Here is a 25,577-nt window from a genome sequence, read left to right as displayed (position 1 = left end):
CAGGAACCCATTAGAAACCATGCCCAATTCTACAGGCAATTGCCACATAGGAGAGTTCCCCAGTGCTGCAGATGCCCGTAATAGAGCGCCCTGACCTATACCCCTACCTCTGTGATAGAGAAGACGTCCCCAGGAAGGTGATGTGGAAGCTCTGATCCAAAGACCATGGATGCCCCATCTCAGTGGATGGTGGAGAATCACTTGCTCACCGAAAGAAGACATGTAGAAAGATCTGTGGGAAGATGAAGCACACTCTTTGAAATGCCTTGTAGCGAGAGCACAGGAGAGAAATGGGAAGAGTGGGCACGTGCCTGTCAGGACATGCTGCAGGTCTGCCTGTTTACAAGCAGTGGAACATTGTTGAAGGGTTTTCAGAACAGAAGTGAAGGATCACATTTACATTTACAATACATGTCTCTTTCATCTCCTCAGAACACAGGTTAAAGGGGACAGGAGAAAATGAAAGTCAACTCCTAGGAGGCTATGGGAACCGTCCAGAAGCTGAGGTTAGAAGATGAAGGGGGCGGAAAGGCTCATGGGAAACAGATGCACCTAGAAGATATTTCACAGGCAAGCGTGTAATATGCTTAATGAACAGAATCAGTTTCTCGAATATATTACTGGATTATAGAAAAGTTTAAAACAGAATTATAAAGCAGTTTAATTTTTATTTTCTAATATTTTCAAGTAAATAAAGGCTTGAAGATAAACAAAAGAACATACACATGAAATAGTGTTTTAGAAAAGTCCACAGGGTACAATAGGAGAAATATGTCAACTTACTTTTTTTCTCATTTGGACATGCCAGAAAGTGTATCTGCTGGTTGACGATCATCTAAATCAATGGATCACCTTCCCAAGAGCATCCTGGTGGAAGAACAGACGAAGAAGAACAAGGAATTTAGAGGTGGATGATGAGTGCTTCTAGTTTTCAAAAAGTATAATATTGAAAAATATGAAGATCAAGAAACAATAAAATACAAATTTTAAAAAATATTTTTCTTTGCAAAGATGGGGGAGATAAGTAGACTAGGAAAAGTATTTCTGGCTTTCATGAGCTGCTCAGAGTTCTGTTATTGTAAATTAACTTGAAGTTTAAATTTGAAGTTACTGAAGACTGATGAATTTCAAAAATGATGTCAACAGTACCCGGATTATAAAGTCTGAAATTCAGTAAAAGTGAGGTTGGTTATTTTAAAGTCAGGCATTGATTTTTAAAGTTTGGTCAACTAGCACCATCTTCCGGCTATGCAAGGACTTTGTTTTCCTCCCTAACTCCAAACCGTTAGTGTCAATATTATGGTTGTGGTGCCGCCTGCTGGACTTATTTCTAATAAATGAACATACATCCTGAAGAGCTGTAACTCTGAAATGAGATGATTACTCTTCAGAAATTAACTTCTAGTCGCTCTAGAAAAAAATGATAGTGTTTGCTAAGTAGATAAAGCTCCTGATTCTCAGAATTATTTTAAATTATTTATATATAGTATTCTGGAGAATTATTATGTGTTCTAATTATTCTCATGAAGAAAGAAACTTTGTATATATATCCATTTGGTAAATCAAATCTGTTTTCTCCTCTGCTCACCCCTTGTAAACTCTAGCCACATAAGAAGATATCTTCAAATTTTTAAGAGCAAAAGAAAATATTACTTTAGCACACACAAACACATTATTCCTTAAATCATCCAACTCTTTAAAATAGACAGGAGGATTAGACCCATATTACTGACAGGAACACATGTGGTTTAGCTTAATCTAAAGAAGCCTGTGCCAAATATAAGTTCTACCGGAAAGTTCTGTCCATTTTTGGAATAAAACAAAATTCAATTTTTTCTTTCCTTCAATAAACTTTATTAAATAATATAAAGATAAAATAACATAAAACTAATGTGAATCAACTTTGTTTTAGTTATTTTGCCACTTCAGTATGTATACATTAAGTGATAAAAATAGAAACACACATGCGCCAAATAAACATGTGCTTACATGTTGAAACTTGTTGTGATAGAAATGGACAGAACTTTCCGGTAGACCTGATTGAACAGAGAAAATTCAGAAACAAGGTACTTTTTATACTGACACCCCTGTCTTTTCTACCCTACGCATATCCATTGCTCTTTAATGAGGAATATGTATATATAGAAATATGATTTAATTGCCTAATAAAAGACTTCTCATATCTATTAATTAGTGTCCATGTCAGAACTCTACAGCTCTTAGGAAGACTCTATTTCCTCTACTCATTTTCACACAGGCTGAACACTGCACCTTCTATTTGACACCTGGGATTTCTTTCTTTGTCTCTCTAAATATCAACCATGGCTTTTAAATCATTCTTGCTAGATCATGAACAGAAAAGTTCAAAAAAACAAAGAATAATTTATCACTTTTCCTACAGTGTTGATTCAATTCATCTTAAAAATGAGAATTCCATCATTCCAAAGCTGAAAAGCAGACATTCCATTAATTTACTAATACTAACCATATTTAGTGACAAAACCTGAGCTTTGAAATTATGTTCTCTTACCTGGGAATATGCACCAATTAGAAGCCTCCTCAAAAGCAGGGAGAACTCTGTGTCAGGTTGAGGTTAAAGTGCAAAGAACAATGATACGCTGGTAGGACGGATGTGGGTGCTAAAGGCCCTCATTCTCCGCAGAAAGTACTAGCCACAACCTGCAGAGAAAAGCAAGCAAATAGAGATAAAAATAATCATTATTTGACTAAACCAAATTCTATCTTGTATTTCCCAGTCCATGAAGCAAATGTAATGATCCCATTCAGTTACTTACTTCCATGCATTTCTGTTGAAGAGATCAAAATTTTGCCACCCCAAAGCTATGTTTTGGGGATACTGGTTTTAAGTTGTTTATTAGGAAATAAAAGACTCAGAAAGAAACACTAACTCTCCACTCCTTTCCTGCACAAGAGACCCAGATTTGAGAAATCTGCTTCAGGAAGGAGATCTTAGAACGCTGCCTTAGCCTAACTTGAATTGAGTATGGTCAACAAGGGCTTCAGGCAGGGGCCTGTTACCTACATACCACTGTGTCCCAACGTTTCTGAGTCACCTACCACGGATTCTCCTGCCATGTGTGTTTTCCAGTTCCTCAGCTACCTGGAAATCACCCATTCTCACTTCAGAAAACTAACTGCCTGCTCCCTCCCTGTCCTCCTTGGTCCAAAATATCTTATATACAAAATGGTGCCTCAGTGTCTCTGGGATTTTCAGGGAATGATTGTGTCTTCGTGAATTCCCCATGTACTTGTACTAAACATTGAATTTTCACCTGTTAATTTCTGTTAATTTGGTTATTAGTCCAGCCAGAAGTAATTAGGAAGAGGAAAAGTAGTAACATTTTTCTAGCTCCCACACTGATCTAGCAAATCAAGGGATACAAATTAATAGTATCCAAAAGTATTTATTAACTAATGTAGAACGGAATGATCTTGGTTAGTTGTCCTAAATAATCTGAGCTTCCGTTTTCAAAATTCATCATAAGGAACTCATATTCATCTCACCTCTCTCCTAAGGTTCATGCAGTTTCAAATGGAATGAACACTCGATGAAATAAAAAATAAATTCTAAATGAAAAATTGACAAGCATTATTTTATAAATATGCTATATAAATGTAAAATTTATTGTATTCAACCCTGCAATACTGTTGAACAAATCAATCCATGTTCCTGGCACGGTTCTGCTTAAAAATGACATTGTATTCTGGAAGTTTGAATCTTTTTCAGTGTCAGTTCTAACATAGAGAGATAGGAGTGGGGACCTTTCCAAGGGTTTTGTTCTCAATCAGCACTGCAACTCAGTGTTAGGACCCAGTAAGTTGACTGAGTTAAAGTATCAGGACAATGATCAGGTACTGATGAGCATCTATCTGAGAGGGCTCAAAGACAATGCTCAATAAAAAACAACAACATTGCGTTTACATTTTGTCTGTCAGTGTAAAGTGAGGTATTTCCCACACCGGCTTTCAGGCCCTGCTATCTGGAAAATGACATCTGTGAAATACTGACCCAACTCTTAATGTTCCTGTGATGGTGTCAAGACTCAGGAGGACAGTTCATATTTAGTCCTGTGATGTTAAAACCCAATGCAGTTTCGGTAGACTACTTTCATGATGATATAAAATGGAATTAGATGTCTTAAAGGAATTATATCTTCAGTAAAGGTGAACATATTTTAAGTAAGGCGACTTTTTTCTTGCTTGACAAATAGACCTCTGTGCTATTGGTATAAATTTTCAGTCTCCAATTCTAAGTTCACTTGTGTCCTCAAAATAGCAACTTAGTGCAAAACTGGAAAATAAGGGAAGATATTTGAAACCGCAGTGAATGTGAATACATTCACCTGCTCTTACACAGAATAGAAGTTTTAGCATACTCAACTTTCCCATGATTTCTGATTTTAAGACTTTCAAGCCCTTAGAAAAGGGCTTCTCTCCTTTAGTAAAACTTAACATTAAATTAACATTATTCTAATATTAAATGGCATTGTGTCTTTTTCCAGTCAGTATAAACCCAACTAAGACAGAAAAGACTTGAATAAGTTTTCAAATGTGTCTTTTTGCCCCAGCTGTATAAATTCACACAGAACAGTACAAACATATAGGAAAATGGGAAGTATTAGGGAGCTTTGACTCAGCAAAACAGAAGGTAAGTTTTGAGCATCCTGAAGTTAACAACAAGTAAGGTTCAATATTCAATTCCTAGAAATGCAGGCTATCTAATAAATAATGTATCTAATACTGAACCACTTAAGGCATGGCCAACCCAGATTGGAAGTACTAAACAGTTGTAAAGTGTGGCTATAAATCATTCATTTCACCTTTGCTTAGATGACTGTCTAAAAATTAAGCATTACATCTTGTAATTCAGAATTGCTTTTCAAAATAGACTTCACTGTCATTCTGGCTGAATAATCCAATAGTAGTTTATCTTCAGATTCACGTCACTTCTAACAGAAAATATAAATTTATTACCTCTTTTGAAAGATTTCTCATGACAGAAATTAGGCAACAGGTGTTTTTCTATCACTAGGGAAGGTCACTTCAGAGGGCATCAGTTAAGTTGTGGTGTGGGAGTAGACCACCACTGAAGTGTAAGACTTTTTTGTGTTGCTCATGCACTATTTCCACAACTGAAGGTCCAGCGTACTCCTATGTGTGAAGATGTGCCTTTCTGAAGAAGCAAGAGCCAAGGATCTGATACCGAAACTTCCATAAATCAGGACATTTATGAGAGAGAGAGAAGAGCAGGCTCCTACGTATTATTCTAGGCTCAATGTGTGTGATCACAGGCAGAGAACTAAGAGAAAGTGCTTTGCATTCTTAAATAAAGTAAATAAGAAGGCCAATAGACTGATGTGGCCGATGCTTTGGTGGTTCACCTGCCTGGCACTGGCTGGTGGGGAGTACTAGAATGCAGAGGGCTGGTAACCTGAGTGTAGCTGTTGGGGGGCCTATGAAGCAGGGCAGGAGTTTAGAGCCTAAACTGAGTCCCAAGAACAAGGAGCAGAGCAGCACTGGACAGTGCCAAGCTTCTCAGCCACCAGCCCTACTGGGGATATAGCGAACTCTGTCCCTGGGGGATGCTGGCATTACCATGCAGGTCACACTTATTGGTCCAGTGCAGGAGAGACCTCCAGCCGTTCCCCTGAAGGGGCTGTGCTTTTCCTGTTTTTGTGAGTCCAAACCTCCCACGTCGAACCTGGTGAGTAAGGCTGGATTATCGCTAGTATAGGCCCGCACTGCTCGCACCTGTCCCTGAGCATGCCAGGAGCCTGAGGGTGGGCACCCTGATGGGGAAGACTTGTGGTCACGCCTGGAGGGACCTTGAGGTCCTGCCAGCAGAAACTGGGTTGCTGCCTCCGTGTGGTATCCCCACTTAACTTCAGTCAACTTGCCTGTAGGCGGCTCCGGGGTCTTCATCCCTTTCCCAGACTGGCAGATTTGGCAGTTGGTGGAATGCCTAGGGACGAGACTCAGACCAGGATATGTAGGGGACATTCTTGTCCACCTGTAGACATTGTTAGGGTTCAGAAAGAAATTCCTCTCTTTTCTGAAGTGGTGAATGTTCCAGTAGAACATGTGTGTTTTTCTGTGTCTGTACCAGCTGTTTAAAGAAGGTGCTCAGTAAGTTCCCAATACTCCTAAACTTGATTGGAATTATACTTGCATTTTACCTTTAATATTTAGATTTCTTTTAAATACTTGTTAAAAGAAATTATTTGATGAACTACAAACCATACAATTTTTATTGTTTCTATATTTAGCAACTAAGGACACAGGATGCCTAGTTAAAATTGAATTTTCAGACAAAAAAAAATAATTCTTCAAAGGAGATCTATCGCAGAAATTATTGGGATACCTAGAATACTAGAAAGTATTTGTGTTTACCTAAATTTCAGATTTACCTTAGCGGTGTGTGGAATACTGTATTTATTCCTTTTGTAACTTTCTATTGTGAACAGTACCTTTCCATTAGGACACATTACTGGGAGTTGATAACAGAAAATCTAAATTCCTCTCCTCTCTCCTATCTAGCTAAAAATTCATTGAAGGATACTGACTAAGGAAGTGCATTCGCTCTTCAGCTCTGTGATTATAGGGACTAAAAGAGACCTGGAAGTTAGTACCAGGAAGTTCTCCTTGTCTTTCTTGCTACGGTTGCTTTTAAATGTTGTCTGTCGGTCTGTTGATAAAAGCACAGCTAGACAGCATTTGTTGAACTTCCACCCATTTTAGAGATCACCACATGACTCACTATTTGAGTTACTTTGTGGTGGGGGTTTCTCCTGACCTCATTAAATAAACAAATCCCAACTATCCAACATAACCATCCTACTATTTCTTATCCTTCTGTTACCCAAGCACTTACTATAATCTGATTTATCTTTTCACTGTTATCTCCTCAGCACCAGAACATGTTCCTTAGGCATGACAGGTGCACAGTAAGAACTGAATTTATACAATGAATGGAAGAATATAGGTACTGTGGTATGGGAAAGAGGAAAATTATTAACATAGCTGCCAAGATAATAATAATACATGATATAGAAGGTTCCTCAATTTCCTAACATGGAACAGTAACCTTCATAAATTTCCTTCAGTTTTTCTTATACAAAATGAGAATCGCCCCCTTCATTCATGAACCTTTCCTACAAACACCGTCATACGAAAATAAAAATTTCCAATAAAATATTTTTCAAGGAGGATTCAACCTCAGTTCTGTTTTATAAATGAGATGGAATAAGATAATGACAGTTCCCACATATGTCCTGAGCGGGATTCACCAAGCAAGGACATCTGCTGCTGATGTTTGAGTATGGAACTCTATTTAGCACCTGAGACTGGCATGGTAGTGGAAAAGAAAAAGCAGAGAGAGAGAGAGGGATAGAAGCAGATGGTCACTTCTCTTGTATTTCATTGATTCATCTTGGCAATCAAACTCAAGTTGTCATATGCTAAGCTGACACACTAGGCTGACACGCTATCCACTGAGACACCTGCTAGGGTTGATTGAACCTTAGTCTTAAAATTCAATCCAAGTATGTGGGAAAACATATTTTTTATTCCTTCATCCAAAATTTTAAATCTGATTTTCTAAATAATTAGTGGCAGTGTTTTATTTACTGACTTTTAGAGAGAGGAAGGAGGAAGAAAGAGAGAGGGAAAGAGAGAGAGAGGAGAAATAGAGAAAGAGGGGGGCAGAAGCAGGAAGCATCAACTCACAGTAGGTACTTCCTTTATGTGTCTTGACTAGAGAAGGCCAGGGTTTCAATCTGGCCACCTCATTGTTCCATATCAATGCTTTATCCACTGCAGCACCATATAACAGGCTCTAGAAAATTTGAACATTCTGTTTCTCCTCTGTCCTGATTCTAAATATAATGCCAAGGGCAGCTGGACCTAAATTTAGAGCAATTGTGGTTCTATATAGAAACTGATAAGTAATTCCTGACCAGGTAGAGGTGCAGTGGATATAGCATCGGTCTCGGACACTGAGGACCCAGGTTCGAAAACTCAGGTCATCAGCTTGAGCTCGGACTCACAGGCTTAAGTACGAGCTTGTCACCTTCAGCGCCAGGTCACCAGCTTGAGCATGGGGATCGTAGACCTGAACCTATGGTCACTAGCTTGAGCCCAAACTCACTGACTTGAAACTCAAGGTTGCTGGTGTGAGCAAGGGGTCACTAGCTCTGCTATACATCCCTTGTCAAGGCACATATTAAAGAAGCAATCAGTGAACAACTAAGGTGTAGTTAAAAGGAATTGATCCTATTCATCTATCTCCCATCCTGGCCCTCTCTCTGTCTCTGTGTCTTTCACACACAAAACAACAACAGTAGTTCATCTAACACTAACTCTTTCCCATAATATTCATTATATATTATAAAGTCATTTTACCAGAAATAAAGATTTTATAAAATGTTTGGCTTCTGGTCCTGACTCATTAGCTCCCTTGGTTAGAGTATCTTCCTGAAATGATAGATGACAGTTTCTGTTCTGGTGAGGACACATATTGGATGCAAACATTGAGTGCACTGCTAAGTGGAACAACAAATGAATGCTTGTCTCTGTCTCTCTCTCCCTTCCTCTTGCTGTCTAGTGAAAATCAATCCATAACATTTTCTAAAAATTTAAAAAGTGTTTGTTTCCAAGAAAATAACCCTAACCACAATGTTATTCACACAGATCAGACATAGTTAAGTACTAATTCTGGACTGTAAGAAATCTAAACACCAATAAGAAAAATTTAGAAATAAAAGATTAGATGTGCTATGCTATCTCCCAAATTTTAAGATCTTAATAAAGCACAGGCTCATTGTTAAAATACATTGTGGTCAACAGGATTCTAAAAGGATCTCTAAGATCCACATTAGTCTTAGAGCATCTCTCCTTGAATAGTAAGTCCTTCTTCTTGTGAATATGCAAATATATCGCCTATGTGATTGTCACATTACATGGAAAAATTAAAAGACTTTTCAAATGTAATTAAGGACCCCAATCAGGGGAATTTAGTTAAGCACAAAGGAGACTATCTGTGGGGGCCAGACCTTTAGAGGGGACTTGGAACATACCTGAGCTCGGAGACTGGAACCTGAGCAGAACCTCTCCTTTTCCATTGCTGGTTTTGCAGAAGCAAACCCTCTGGAGTACAGAAGCTACAGGGAAAAGAACTCTCAACAGCCACAGGCACTTGGAAGACGACCTCAAGCCTTAACTAGCACCACAGGCCTACACTGGCATCTTGTGGCAGCCCAGGAAACTCTGAGCGGAGACGGCCCAAAGCCATGCCCAGATTTCTAACTCATGGAAAATGCAAGGTTAATAAATGTACTTTTCATTAAGTTTCTTTGTTTGTGCTCATTTCTTATGGACCAATCATAAAAGAGAAGAGTATCAAAGTACTTTTTGTTCAAACTCGCCTAGGCCTGACCTGTGGTGGCGCAGTGGATGAAGCATGGACCCGGAATGCTTAGGGTGCAGGTCGAAGCACTGAGCTTGCTGATCAAGGAACCTATGGGAGTTGATGCTTCCAGCTCCTTGCTCCCTTCTCTCTCTCTCTCTCTCTCTCTCTCTCTCTCTCTTTATTCTCTATGAAATAAATAACACCTTTAAAAAATTTTAAAGAGGGAGTCTAAAGTAGAAAATATTGAAACTTTTATTCAGAAAATATACAGAAACATATTAAGACCAATAAAAAATTTTCTTCCTAAAGGCAGAGATTATCAAGTTCTATTCTTTAAAATCAAAATCAACTATACTAAAGGTCTACCAAAAAAATGCTTATCCATACACATGGATAGGATTAAAGATAAAATGATGCAAATATATAGTCCATAAAAACATAAATCTTAAAGGTAAAATGGCTATTTTACTAACACAAATTAGTCTTCAGAATAAATCATATTATCGGGTATACAGATAAATAATTTCTAATAAAAGCTACAATTCATTACAAAGAAATAATCACTAATATATTACCCAATAACAAAACATCAAAGATATTACTGGAAAAACTAATGGAATTCAAAGAAACAGAAATCCACAATTAAAACTGAAACCTAGAACTCCTCTATTGAAATAAATCATATTTACTGATATTTAGAAACTATTCCACCAACATCAACAGAACACCTAGCCTCGCAACTCTACACTGGAACATGAACATAGACACTCTGCTAGACCTTACGGTAAATCTCAGTGAACTTCATAGAATTGAATTAAAACAGATTATGTCCTTAACAAGAAAAACAAAATTAGAACAAAAACTATCTAATAAAATGAACAAAATATTTGAACCAACATTTCTAAATAAATATACAAATACCCAGATAGTTCATTAAAAGATGAGAAATACTAATAAACAGCACTATATGTCCACCTGAATTGGTAAAATTGAAATGACTGATCAGACTGTGGTAGGCAGTTAGACAGACATGAGCTGAACAAGGACTATAGGCCAAGGCACACAAGGTCACCTCCCAAATAACACCAGCTGCATAGCAACCGTCATAACTGCGTAACAAAGTTCTTACCCCCAGGGGGACCTTTCCTTCAACAACACATCCCTGGTCAGGTGGTTCAGACCCTCCACTGACCTTTTTTCCCCTGACAGATTGCTAGTCATGCAGGATAGATACCTAAAAAAGGGTAAGGAACAAGCGTGCCAAAGAATATTCCTTAAGCACTGAGCCCCTGACCAATGAGGTTCTGACCTACATCAACTACATTGAGAACTCAGTTGACTTCAGCTTTAGGCCCAGAACAGCAGCTAAGCCAGACAAGTGATGCCAAGGCTGACCATAGGACCAGCTGCACTGACGAATGACCCTGCCCTGACAGGACCTTAAAAGGACACCTGGAGAGCTGGTGAATAGTCTATGGAGACCGTCCCCCTCCCCTGAAACCTCCCCAGAAATCTCCACCCCTAAAATCCCTTAAGACAGAAGATCCACCCAGCTCTCCATTCTAGGAACATACTCCTGCCTTTACTCCCACCTCCCTCCTCCCTCCTCCCTCCTCCCTCCTCCTCCTCCTCCTCCCCCTCCCACACCCCCTCCTCCTCCCCCTCTCCCTCCCCCTCCTCTTCCTCTTCCTCCTCCTCCTCCTTATCCCTTTTCTCCTCTTCTCTCCATGTGCGTTTTCCTAGCCTTGCTCTTCCTCTTAAGTCCTAAGGTACTTGAAGATACTTGCAACAGGAGAGCAATGGGCAGCAGCAGCTCATCCCAGGCTAAACCCCTGAACCTGTCTCCAAGGCCCTTGTTTCTTCTCCCTCTTTGTCCCTTCTGTGCGTATTCCTGCCAGCCCATTAAAATCCTGCTGTACTTGCTGCACTTTTGTGTCCTCACTGAATTCTCTCCTCAGAAGACAACAACTGAGGGCTGGTCTCTGTGCCATCAACCACACCAACTGTTAGCTGGGATGAAATATAACTGGTACTTTCTTACTGCAGATATAAATAGAATGGTGCAAATACCTTTGAAAAATTCCAAACACTTTGTCATACATGTGAAATATCACCCCGTTATTCTAATCATAGGTGTCACTAAAGAGAAACTTAATATGTTCACTCGAAGAATTACACACAAATATTATGAATCTTTGATCTTCATAGCCTCAAAATGCAAACAGCCCATATGTTAATGAGGAGGTAAACTCGTTTTAAAAATATGATATATCCGTAAAAGGAGAATATTACTGAAGACACACAAAATGACATTAACAGATTATTAAACTGTAGCTTTAAAAAAATCCACATGATCCCATTGACCAGTTTATACCCACAAAAAACAAATTAGTGTTTTCTTTGGGCACAAATACATGGAAAGATACCTCATGTTCATGGATTAGAAAAATGTATTTAACAACAAAAAACTCTTAAAATGACACTTCTGTCCAAAGAAATCTGCAGATTCAAAGTCATTTCAATCAAAATTCCAATGGAAGTATTCACAGAAAAAGAACTAACAATCTTATAATCCATATGAAAACAAAAAGGTCCCCTAATAGCCAAAACAATCTGGAAAAAGAACAACAAAGCTGGAGGAATCACACTGATTTCAAACTAAACTATAAAGTTGTAGCAATCATAAGATCTAGTACTGGCATAAAAATGAACACACAGACCAGCAGAACAGAATCAAGATCCAAGAAATAGATTTTTGCATCTGTAACCCACTACTGCTCGACAAGGGAGCTAAGAGTAGGAATATGCAATGGGGAGAGGACAGTCTCTTCAATACCTGCTGCTGAGAAAACTGGGTAACAGCATGCAGATGAATGAAATTAGACCCCAAGTTCCACAGCACACAAAAATTAAATGTATTGAAGACTTAAACATAAGACCTGAAACCACATAACTGTGAATTCTGAGGTGTTAACTGTCCCTTGACATCCCACTCTTTGTAACATTTGAAGATATTTCAACATGCTAAATGCAAAACATAACAAAACCGCCTATAATGCAAGAGGGGGGATAAAATCAGTTGTGAGGGAAGAAAGAAGGCAGCGGAGTAGGCAGACGCACAGACTCCCAGCTCTCACTACCAACGTGGAATACAAATCAATTTAGAAACAATCAGCATGAGAAACCCACTCTGGACTACAAGAAAAGCTCTCAGAAACCAAGGAACAAAGAAGAAAGACACAACAAACCTGGTAGGGAGCGCCTGACTCTCCCCTGCTAACTCCAGAAAAAAGAACAGAAAATACTGCTCACAGCCGCTTGCCTGGCGACCGGGAGCAAGGTGTGTTGAAAGGACTGGCTTGTATTCCTAGAGGGAAAGGGAGAAAGAGGGACAGATGTAGAGGTGCAGAGGAATGCAGAGGGCTACTTAAAAAGGTGACTAATACAGTGCTGAAGGTGGCCATAGCTGGGGGAGGGACTGATCCTTCCACATAACACAAGATTAAAGTGCTTCCAGATCACAGATTTCTAGACATCTCTCCAGTTCCAATCAGCTCAAGAAGACACAGCTGAAAACAAGAAGTGGGGAAGAGGGGCAGTAACTCAAGTCTCCATGGAGATTTGAGATACACCTCCCCCTAATGAAGCTGAGAAAACAGCCTGCCTCCAGAGAGATTATCTGGTAGAAGAGGCCTTCAGAGTGTCAGGTTACACCCACAACACTCCTAGATACAGTTTCAAGGAAGTCCCCTGCTGAGGCCCCTTGCTGAGATCAGTAAACAAGACTATCACCTGTTAAAAAAACAAACAAATCAAGACTTCAAAGCAGCCCAAATCAAAAAGTGGATTACAGCCTGACCAGGCCCTGGCGCAGCGGATAGAGTGTTGGACTGGGACGTGGAAGACCCCGGTTTGAAACCCTGCGGTAGCCAGCTTGAGCGCGGGCTCATCTGGTATGAGCAAGGCTCAACAGCTTGAGCCCAAGGTCACTGGCTTGAGCAAGGGGTCACTTGCTCTGCTGTAGCTCCCCAGTCAAGGCACATATGAGAAAGCAATCAATGAACAACCACAATAAAAAGTGGACTACAAATAATAGCTGATGCTAACGCAAGAAGACCTAGAAATAACACAATTGATAACTAGAGGCAGACAACACCAAGCATAGACTCAAACAGCTCTATAAACAAATCACAGACATAATGAGAAGACAAAGTAGTCCAATCCAAATGAAACCCCAAGAGAAACCTCCAGGAAATAAACTGAGTGATATGGAAATAACCAAACTTCCCAATTCGGAGTTCAAAATAATGATTGTAAGGATGCTTAGGGATCTTAGAACAACAATGGATGGTCATTATGAACACCTAAATAAATAGCAAGTATAAAAAAGGATATTGAAATATTAAAAGAGAATCAGTCAGAGATGACAAATACCATATCAGAAATGAAGACCACAATGGAAGAAATAAAAAACAGAATAGATGGAGCTGAAGATCAAATCAGCGATTTGGAGGACAAGTTGAATGAAAGCAAGGAAGCAGAGAAGAAAAAAGAAAAGAGAATCAAAAAGTCTGAGGAAACTATTAGAGAGCTCTATGACAACATGAAGAGAAATAACATCCACATCATAGGGGTTCCTGATGAAGAAGAGAAAGAAAAAGGGATAGAGACTTTGTTCAATCATATCATAGCTGAAAACATCCCTCAATTAAGGCAGGAGAAACTGTCACAAGTTCAAAAAGCACAGAGAACTCCATTAAAGAGAAACCCAAAGAAACCTACACCAAGACACATCAAAATTAAAATACCAAAGCTAAGTGATAAAGAAAAAATATTAAAAGCTGCTAGAAAAAAAAAGGCTATCACTTACAAAGAAGCCCCCATAAGGATGACACCAGACTTCTCAACAGAAACACTGGAGGCCAGAAGGGAAGGGCAAGAAATATTCAAAGTAATGCAGAACAAGAACCTACAACCAAGACTACTATATCCAGCAAGTCTATCATTTAAAATTGAAGGAGAAATAAAAAGCTTCCCAAACAAAAGAAAAAAAAAAAAAACAACTCAAGGAATACATAACAACCAAACCAATACTGCAGGAAATGTTAAGGGGCATGGTGTAAACAGATCAAAGTAGGAAAAGAATATAGCAAAAGAGGAATACAGCTTTAAAGAATATAATGGCAATAAACAACTACATATCAATAATAACCTTACTTAAATGAATTAAATGATCTAATCAAAAGGCATAGGGTAGCTGAATGGATAAGACAACAGGACCCATACATATGCTGTCTACAAGAGACACACCTTAGAACAAAACATACACATAGATTGAAGGTAAAAGGATGGAAAAAAAACATTTCAAGCAAATGGAAATGAAAAAAAAGATGGGGTAGCAATACTTATATCAGACAAATTGGACTTTAAAACAAAGGATATAGTAAGAGATAAAGAAGGCCACTACATAATGAAAAGAGAGTAATACAACAGGAAGATATAACTATTATAAATATCTATGAACCTAATATAGGAGCACCTAAATATATATAAAAGGCAGACTTTGATGGATATAAAGGGCTAGATCAACAGTAGTACTATATTAGTAGGGGATTTCAATACCCCACTAACATTACTGGATAGATCTTCAAAAAAGAAAATTAAGAAAGAAACAGCAGACTTAAAGGACACTCTAGATCAACTCAATTTAATAGATATCTTCAGAACCTTTCACCCTAAAGCAGCAGAATATACATTCTTTTCAAGTGCTCATGGTACATTCTCTAGGATAGACCACATGTTAGGGTACAAAAGTGGTCTCAACAAATTTAAGAACATTGAAATAATATCAAGCACTTTTTCTGATCACAATGGCATGAAACTGAAATCAACCACAACAGAAAAGCTCAAAAGTTCTCAAACACATGGAAACTAAATAGCAGGTTGTTAAATAACGAATGGATTAAGAATGAGATCAAAGAAAAAATAATAAATAATTCCTAGAAACAAATGATAATGAGTATACAACAACTCAAAATTTATGGGACACAGGAAAAGGAGTACTGACAGAGAAGTTCATAGCACTATAGGCACCCTTTAAGAAGCTAGAAAAAGCTCAAGTAAACAACTTAACCCTGCAACTAAAAGAACTAGAAAAAGAACAGCAAGTAAAGCCAAAATGTAGTAGAAGGAAGAAAATAATAAATATAAGAGCAGAAATAAATGATATAGAGGCTAAAGAAACAATACAGAGGATCAATGAAACTAGGAGCTGGTTCTTTGAAAAGTTAAACAAGATCGATGAACCTTTAACTAGACTCACCAAGAAAAAGAGAGAGAGGACTCAAATAAATATAATTATAAATGAGAGTGGAGAAATAACAACTGAAACAACAGAAATACAAAATATTGTAAGAAAATGCTATGAAGAACTGTATGCCAAAAAACTAGACAACCTAGCAGAAATGTACAAATTCCTTGAAACATACAATCTTCCAAAAATCAATCTGGAAGAATCAAAAAACCTAAACAAACCGATTATAAGAATGACATCGAAAAAGTTATCAAAAAATTCCCAACAAAGTAAAGTCCTGGGCCAGATGGCTTCACAAGTGAATTCTACCAAATATTCAAAGAAGAACTAACTCCTATCCTTCTCAAGCTATTTCAAAAACTTCAAGAGGGAAAGAAGACTTCCAAGCTCCTTTTATGAGGCAAACATAATTCTGATTCCAAAACCAGGCAAAGACAACACATAAAAAGAAAATTATAGGCCAGTACCCCTGATGAATATAGATGCTAAAATCCTCAACAAAATATTAGCAAACTGGATCCAACAATATATGGGAAAAAATCATGCACCATGATCAAGTGGGATTTATTCTGGTGAGGCAAGGCTGGTACAATATTTGCAAATCAATCAGTGTCATTCATCACATAAAAAAAAAAAGAAGGAAAAAAACCACATGATTATTTGAACAGATGCAGAAAAAGGTTCTGATAAAATCCAGCACCCATTCATGATCAAAACTCTCAACAAAGTGGGAATACAGAGAACATACCTCAACATGATAAATGCCATCTAGGACAAACCCACAGCCAACATCATATTCAATGGGCAAAAATTAAAAACAATCCCCTTAAGATCAGGAACAAGGCAGGGTGCCCCCTTTCACCACTCTTATTCAACATAGTCCTGGAAGTCCTAGCCACAGCAATCAGACAAGAAGAAGAAATAAAAGGCATTCAAGTTGGAAAAGAAGAAGTAAAGCTATCATTATTTGCAGATGATATGATATTGTATATAGAAAACCCTAAAGTTTCAGTCAAAAAACTACTGGGACTGATAAATGAATTCAGCAAAGTGGCAGGATTTAAAATTAATACTCAGAAATCGGAGGCATTCTTATACGCCAACAATGAACAGTCAGAAAGAGAAATTAAGGAAACAATCCCTTTCACTATGACAATCAAAAAAATAAAGTACCAAGGAGGAAATTTAACCAAGGAGACTAAAGCCTTGAACTCGGGAAATTATAAAAAAAAACATTGATAAAAGAAATCAAGGAAGATACAAACAAGTGGAAGTGTATACCGTGCTCATGGTTAGGAAGAATGAACATCATTAAAATGTCTCTATTACCCGAAGGAATCTATAAATTCAATGCAATACCAATTAAAATACCAATGAAATACTTTAAAGATATAGATCACATATTACAAATATTTATATAGAACCAAAAAAAGAACATGAATAGCCTCAGCAATCTTTAAAAAAAAATAATAAAGTGGGAGGTATCACATTTCCTGATATCAAGTTATACTACAAGGTCACTGTACTCAAAACAGCCTGGTCCTGGCATAAGAACAGGCATATAGATCAATGGAACAGAATAGAGAACCCAGAAATAAACCCACAGCTCTATGGACAACTGGTATTTGACAAAGCAGGTAAGGGCATACAATGGAGTAAGATAGCCTCTTTAAATAAATGGTATTGGGAACATTGAACATCTACCTGCAAAAAATTGAAACTAGACCACCAACTTACACCATTCACAAAAATAAACTCAAAATGGATAAAAGACTGAAATGTAAGTTGTGAAACAATAAGCATCTTAGAAGAAAATATAGGCAGGAAGCTCTGCAACGTCTCTCGCAGCGATATATTTGCTGATTTTTCTCCATGGCAAGTGAAATAAAACACAGGATAAACAAATGGGACTATATCAAATTAAAAAGCTTTTGCATAACCAAAGACAATAAGAACAGAATAAAAAGACAAACTACAGAATGGGAGAAAATATTTGACAGAACATCTGACTGGGGTTAATAACTAAAATTAATAAAGAACTTGTAAATCTTAACACCAGGAAGACAAACAATCAAATCAAAAAATGGGCAAAAGAAATGAATAGACATTTCTCCAAGGAGGACATACAGATAGCCAAAAGGCATATGAAAAAATGTTCAACATCACTAATCATTAGAGAAATGCTAATTCAAACCACAATGAGATATCACCTCACACCAGTCACAATGGCACTCATCAACAAAACAATACAGAATAAGTGCTGGCCAGGATGTGGAGAAAAGGGAACCCTCCTGCACTGCTGGTGGGATTGAAGACTGGTGCAGCCTCCCTGGAAAACAGTAAGGAAATTCCACAAAAAATTGAAAATCAAACTGCCTTTTGACCCAGCTATCCCACTTTTAGGAACGTACCCCAAGAACACTATAGAACAGCTCCAAAAAGAGAAATGCACCCCCATGTTTGTGGCAGCATTATTCAGAATAGCGAAGATCTGGAAGTAACCCAAGTATCCCTCAGAGGACGAATAGATTAAAAAGCTTGGTACATATATACTATGGACTACTACTCAGCCATATGAACTGATGACATCGGATCATTTACAATAACAAGAATAGACCTTGATAACATTATATGGAGTGAAATAAGTAAATCAGAAAAAACTAAGAATTATATGAATCCATACATAGATGGGACATCAATATAAGACTCAGAGACAGGGACAAGAATGTGATGGTAACGTGGAAAGGGGGGGTGGCAAGGAAGGAGAGAGAGGGAGTGGGGGGAGAGGAGGGGCACAAAGAAAACCAGATAAAAGGTGGCTGAAGACAATCTGACTTTGGGTGAAGAGTATGCAACATAATCAAATGTCAAAATAATCTGGAGATGTTTTCTCTCAACATATGTACCCTGATTTATCAATGTCACTGCATTAAATTTTATAATAATAATAATAATAATAATAATAAAAGCAGTTGTGTATAGAGATACCAGTAACTTCAGCATTACCCAGAAATTAATCTTAGGTTTCACCCTAAACTTAGTAAATTATAAACTACATTTAACTAGATGCCCAGATGACTTTTCTGACTGTTAAAATCTAAGAAACACTTAAGGTATCTCTGAATAGATCAACCTGCATCATTACCCCTGTAGGAATAGGTGAATTCAATACACCTGAAACCAGCTGGCACCACAAGTAATGCCACCTTCATGAGGATGTCTTCTAACACACAGCAAAAGACTTCATATTGTGCTCCCTCAACTGGAACAATACCGAGTCATTTAGAAAGCAAAAAATGGTGTTGATATCAGTTTCCAATTGCAGCCAGTTTAATTCAATTTCACTTTAATGTCCTGGAGCTCAGTGTCCTATCTCCCCACAGAAATAACATGTCTCCACTGTAACATTCACTCAGTGTAAACAGCCAGGCAAAGGAAGTCCGGAATCCAATATCTCCATCCCAGCCCTGCAAGGTGCTAGCAGCAGGCGTTTTCTGAGCACCCAAGGCAGGTCCGCGGGCTTGGCACTGGCAGGAGAGGTGGATGAGCCAGGAGGAAGGGGTGACCAGGACTGAGGCATGGAGCAGGGGGTGCCTGTACTGCAGCATTGGGATGGGGGGAGAACGGGAAACCTGGAACGGGAACCATGAGGCGGGGGTGGGCGTGCAGAGGTCAGGACAGGGACAGAACCCCGAAAACAGGCAGCAGAGCAGCACCGGCTGAGTCTAGAGGTGAAGCCACCGGCCCAGCTCTGGATCCTGTGAACATGCAGGTCTGGGTGCGCGCATTACCACGCAGGTCACACTTACCAGTCCGGTGTAGGAGGGACCTCCAGCTGCTGTCCCGATGGGGCTCTGGTTTTCCTGTCCTGGTGAGTCCAAACCTCCCACGCAGAACCCGGTAAGTCCGCACTCGCGCAGTTATCTGTGGAGCCCGCGCGGCAGACACCTGTTCGCAGAGCGGTGCTCCAGCAGCCCCTGCACTGGGGCACCTCTCCTGGCGGTGGTTCCCTCTGGAGCGTGCCAGGAGCCCTGCGGGTAGGCACCCAGGTGGCTAAAGCCAGTGGTTGTGCCCTGAGGGAACTTGGGGTCCTGCCAGCTGGGACTGGGCTGCAGCCTCCCTGTGGTCTCCGCACCTTTCATTACCGCAACTTGCCTGTAGGCGGCTCCGAGGTCTTCATCACTTTCCCTGAAAAGCAGATTTGGCAGTTGGTGAGATTCTGGGGGACTGGACACAGACGGGGCGGTGTAGGGGACATTCCTGGCCACACATAGAGGCAGTGGGGGTTCAGAAAGAAATTCTTGTCTAAAGTGGTGAATGGTACAGTAGGAGATGTGCATTTTTCTGTGTCTGTAGCAGCTGTTTAAAGAAGGTGCTCAGTAAGTCCGCTATACTCCTATGCTTTATTGGAATTATATAAATACTTGCATTTAACCTTTAGTATTTAGATTTCTTTTAAATACTTCCTTAAATAAAAAGGACTATTTGATGAACTACAGACCATACAATTTCTAGTGTTGCTATATTTAGCAACTAAGGACACAGGACACCTAGTTAAAATTGAATTTTCAGATAAAAAAGGAATACATTTTCAAAGGAGATTTGTGGCAAAAAGTATTGGGACATACTTACAGTACTAGAAAGTATTTGTGTTTACCTGAAGTTCAGATTTACCTTAGCTGTCTTTGGAACACTGTATTTATTCTTTTTGTACCTTTTTGTTGTGAACAGTACCTTTACATTAGGACTCCTTACTGAGAGTTGATTGATAAAAGGAAATCTAAATTCCTCTCTTCTCTCCTATCTAGCTAACAATTCGTTGAAAGATATTGTCTATGGAAGTGCATTCACTGTTCAGCTCTGTGATTATACAGACTAAAGAGAGACCTGGAAGTTAGCATCAGGAAGTTAACCTTGTCTTTCTTGCTGCGGTTGCTTTTAAATGTTGTCTGTGTCTCTCAGTCTGTTGATAAAAGCACTAGTCAGCATTTGTTGAACCCTCCACCCATTCCCAGAGATCACCACATGACTCACTATTTCTGTTACTCTGTGGTGGTTTCCCTGACCTCCCTAAATAAAACAGATCCCAACTATCCGACCCGCCCATCCTACTATTTGTTACCCTTATAATTTCCCAAGCACCCATTACTATCTGGCCAAAAGTTTAACTTAATTCTATTTGACTATGTGTCTTCGTGGAAATTTTAACTTTCATTCGGGTGGAAATTCTGACCTGTCTTTTCACTGTTATCTCTCCTCAGCACCAGGACAGGTTCCTGAGACATGATAGGTGCACAGTAAAGAGTGTATTTATACAATGAATGGAAGAATATATGTACTGTGGTATGGAAAAAAGGGGGGGAATTATTAACATAGCTGCCAAGAAAATAATAATACATGACATATATTCACAATGCGATTTGTCCACTTCATTTGTGAACTTTTCCTACAAACACCAACATACCGAAATAATTTCTGCTGCCTTCACAGGAGGTATGCACTCAAAATACACAAAACCAAACTGGAATGTTTCACAAAGAATAAACTGAAGTGATATCATTTCTAAGTAGTAACTTCACCTTTGACAATTTTATTTTGAATTGCAAGGTAAAATGAACAGATAACATACTTTTTAAAATTCTGTTTCTATGTTTTATTAATGCTTTATATTTTCAGATTCAGTGAAGATAAAAGGTAGCATTCAAAAGAAAGTTTTAACACCGTCCCTCTCCCTCATACAGTCACTGAAATGGTAATTCTTTGAGTCACTCTGACTCTCCACATGATTTAAAATGAAAGTGTTGCTAATAAAATATCTTTCAAAGAGTATTTGGCCTAAGTTTTCTTTTCTAAATGAGAAGAGATGAGAGAGACAGATTCCCACATATGTCCCACTAGGATACACCCAGTAAGGACATCTGGAGCTCATGTTTGACTATAGAACCTGAGGCTGACTCACTTAGAGCAATCAAGCCATCCTCAATATCCAGAAAACAGTCAAAGCAATCGAGCCTCTGGCTGTGGGAGGGGAAAAAGAAAGAGACAGAGAGAGAAAGTAGCAGAGGGTCGCTCCTCCTATATTTCCTTGATTCATCTTGGGAATCAAACTCAAGTCGCATAGATGCTAAGATGACACTCTATCTACTAACATACCATCCAGGGTATATTGAACCTCAGTTTTTAAATTCAAACCAAATACGTGGTAAAACACGTTTCCTATCCCTACATCAACAATTTTCAATATACATAGACTAGATAATTAATGCAGTATTTTTATTTACTGATTTTTAGAGAAAGGACTGGAGACAGAGAGACAGAAGAGAAATAGAGAAAGAGAGGGGCAGAAGCAGGAAACATCAACTCATAGTAGACACTTCCTATACGTGCCTTGAACAGACAAGACCAGGGTTTCAATCTGGGAAACTCTGCGTTCCAGATCGATGCTTTTCATCCACTGCACCACCACAAGTCAGGATCTAGATAATTTATCCATTCTGTTTCTTCTCAGTCCTGATTCTAAATACAACGACAAGGGTAGCAGGAACTAAATTTAGAACAGCAGGGGTTCTACACATAAACTGGTAAGTAATGCCTGACCAGGAGGAGGCGCAGTGGATAGAGTGCCTGACTGTGACACTGAGCACCCAGGTTTGGAACCCCGATGTTGCCAGCTTAGCTCAGTCTCATCGGGCTTAAGCACGGGCTCATCACCTTCAGCGCAGGGTCGCTAGCTGAGCATGGGATCACAGATCTTATGCTAGCTTGAGCCCAAACTCACTAGATTGAAGCCCAAGGTCACCGGTGTGAGCAAGGAATCCCTAGCTCTGCTATACCCCCACTGTCAAGGCACTTATGAGAAAGCAATCAGTGAACAAGTAAGGTACAGTCCAAAGGAATTGATGCTTCTCATCACTCTCCCTTCATATCTGCACCGATCTGGCTCTCTCTCTATCTCTCTGTCTCTGTCACAGACACACACAAACACACACACACACACACACAAACAGTAGTTTATTTAACACTAACTCTATCTCATAATATTCTTTATTATTTACTATAAATTCATTTTTACAGAAATAAAGATTTTTATGAATGGTTGGCTTCTGGTCCTGAATCATTAGCTCCCTTAGTTAGTGTGTCATCTTGAAATGGTAGAGATGGCAGATTCTGTTCCCTGTCAGGGCACATATGGGAAGCAAACATTGAGGGCACTGCTAAGTGGAACAACAAATGAATGCTTCTCTCTGTCTCTCTCTCCCTTCCTCTTGCTCTCTAGGGAAAATCAATCCATAACATTTTCTAAAAATTTAAAAAGGGTTTGTTTCCAAGAAAAAAAACCCTAACCACAATGTCATTTACACAGATCACACATAGGTAAGTACTAATTCCGGACTGTAAGAAATGTAAACACAAATCAGAAGAATTTAGATATAAAAGACTAGATGCGCTATTCTAATCCCAAATTTTAAGATCTTAATATGGCACAGGCTCATTGTAAAAATATGACATTTCTGTGGTCCACAGGATTCTAAAAGGATCACTAAGACCCACACTGTGTCTTAGAGCTTCTCTCTTTGAGTATCAAGTCATTCTTCTTATAAATATGCAAATATAGGGCCTATTGTGATTATATCACATTACATGGCAAAATTCAAAAGCTTTTCAAATGTAATTAAGGTCCCAAATAATGTGAATGTATTAAGCAAAAAAGAGACTATCTGTGGGGGCCAGACCTTTAGAGGAGGCTTGGGACTTAGCTGAGCTCTGAGACTAGAACCTGCAGAAAACCTCTCGTTTTCCATTCCCGACTTTTAAGAAGCAAACTCTCTGGAGTACAGAAGCTGCAGGGAAATGAACTCTCAACAGCCACAGGCACTTGGAAGAGGACCTCAAGCCTACCTAGCACCACAGGCCTACACTGGCATCTTGTGGCAGCCCAGGAAACTCTGAGAGGAGACCGCCCAAAGCCATGCCCAGATTTCTAACTCATGGAAACTGCAAGGTTAATAAATGTTCTTTTCATTAAGTTCCTGTGTTTTTGCTCATTTGTTATGCACCAATACTAAAAGAGAAGAGTATCAAAGCACATTTTGTTAAAAATCACCTTGGGCTGACCTGTGGTGGTGCATGGACCCGGAATGTGATGAAGCATGGACCCGGAATGCTGAGGATGCGGATTCGAAGAACTGGGCTGCCTGGTCAGGGAACATATAGGAGTTGATGATTCCAGCTCTTTGCACCCTTTTCTTTTCTCTCTCCCTCTCTCTCTCTCTGTCTCTCTCTCTCTCTCTCTTCTCTGTGAAATAAATAATGTCTTTAATAAAATTTTTAAAGAGATAGTGTGAACCAGTAAAAATTGAAACCTTTGTTCAGAAAACATAAAGAAACATGTTATGACAATAAAGAATTTTCTCCCATAAGGCAGAGATTCTCAAGCTCTATTCTTTAAAAATCAAACAATCAAACCAAACTATACTAAAGCTCTACCAGAATCGTGCTTTGTCCATACACAGGGATACATTTAAAGATAAAATGATACAAAAAAAAAAAAAAAGAAAGCCCTGGCCGTTTGGCTCAGCAGTAGAGCATCGGCATGGCGTGTGGGGGACCAGGGTTTGATTCCCGGCCAGGGCACATAGGAGAAGTGCCCATTTGCTTCTTCACACCCCCCCTCCTTCCTCTCTGTCTCTCTCTTCCCCTCCCGCAGCCAAGGCTCCATTGGAGCAAAGCTGGCCCGGGTGCTGGGGATGGCTCCTTGGCCTCTGCCCCAGGCACTAGAGTGCTTCTGGTCCCAGCAGAGCGATGCCCTGAAGGGGCAGAGCATCGCCCCCTGGTGGGTAGAGCATCGCCCCTGGTGGGCGTGCCGGGTGGTTCCCGGTCGGGTGCATGCAGGGTCTGTCTGTCTCTTCCCGTTTCCAGCTTCAGAAAAATAAAAAAAAATTAAAAGAAAAAGATAAAATGATACAAATATATAATCCATAAAAACATAAATCTTAAAGCTAGAATGGCTATTTCACTAACACAAATTATTCTCCAAAATAAATTATATTACCGGGTATACAGATAAATAATTTATAATAAAAGCTACAATTCATCAAATGACATTAATGAAAAACTAATGAAATTCAAAGAATTCAGAAATCCACAATAAAAACTGAAAGCTAGCATTCCTCTCTTGAAAAAAAATATTTTACTGATATTTAGAAACTATGCCACCAAACATCAACAGAATACCGAGCCTTGCAACACTACACTGAAACAAGACAATAGACAATCTGCTAGACATTAAAATAAATATCGGTAAATTTCATACAAATGAAGTAAAACAGAATATGTCTTTTAACCAAAAAATAAAATTAAAACTATCCAATAAAAAAAACAAAATATTTGAACTGACATTTCTAATCAAATATACAAAACCCCACATAGTTCATAAATGATGGAAAATAATAATTAACTGCAGTATATTTCCACCTAATCGTAAAATTAAAAACACTGATCAGACTGTGGTTGGCAGATAGACAGACATAAGCTGAACAAGGACTATAGCCCAACGAACACAGGGTCACCTCCCCAAAAGCAACAGGGGCATAGCAACAGGCAAAACTGAAACAACAAGGTTCTTAACCCCAGAGTGACCTTTCCTTCACCAACACATCCCTGGTCAGGTGTATTGATCTCTCCCCTGAACTTTCCTCCACTGACAGGTTGATAGGCAGGTTACATACCTTATAACTGTGGTTTCTGAGGAGTTAACTCCACCTGATATCCAACACTTTGTAATATTTGAAGATACACTAACAAGCAAAAAACAAAACAAAACCTCCTCTAATGCAA

At 39.0% G+C, this 25,577-nt stretch overlaps 1 long non-coding RNA gene across 1 annotated transcript; it reads right to left on the bottom strand.

Annotated features, from left to right (window-relative positions):
- Nucleotides 1–106: 106 nt before the first annotated feature.
- On the bottom strand, nt 107–19,816 carry LOC136318599 (uncharacterized). The gene is made up of 4 exons (XR_010728097.1): nt 19,550–19,816; nt 2,531–2,679; nt 784–867; nt 107–232 (listed from the first exon to the last, which is right to left on the bottom strand). It is a non-coding gene; the product is annotated as an uncharacterized lncRNA (long non-coding RNA).
- Between the last annotated feature and the right edge of the window lie 5,761 nt (nt 19,817–25,577).

The sequence above is a fragment of the Saccopteryx bilineata genome, chromosome 1, assembly GCF_036850765.1.
Source record: "Saccopteryx bilineata isolate mSacBil1 chromosome 1, mSacBil1_pri_phased_curated, whole genome shotgun sequence".
Classification (NCBI taxonomy): Eukaryota; Metazoa; Chordata; class Mammalia; order Chiroptera; family Emballonuridae; genus Saccopteryx; species Saccopteryx bilineata.
This window is presented reverse-complemented; position numbering and strand designations above follow the sequence as displayed.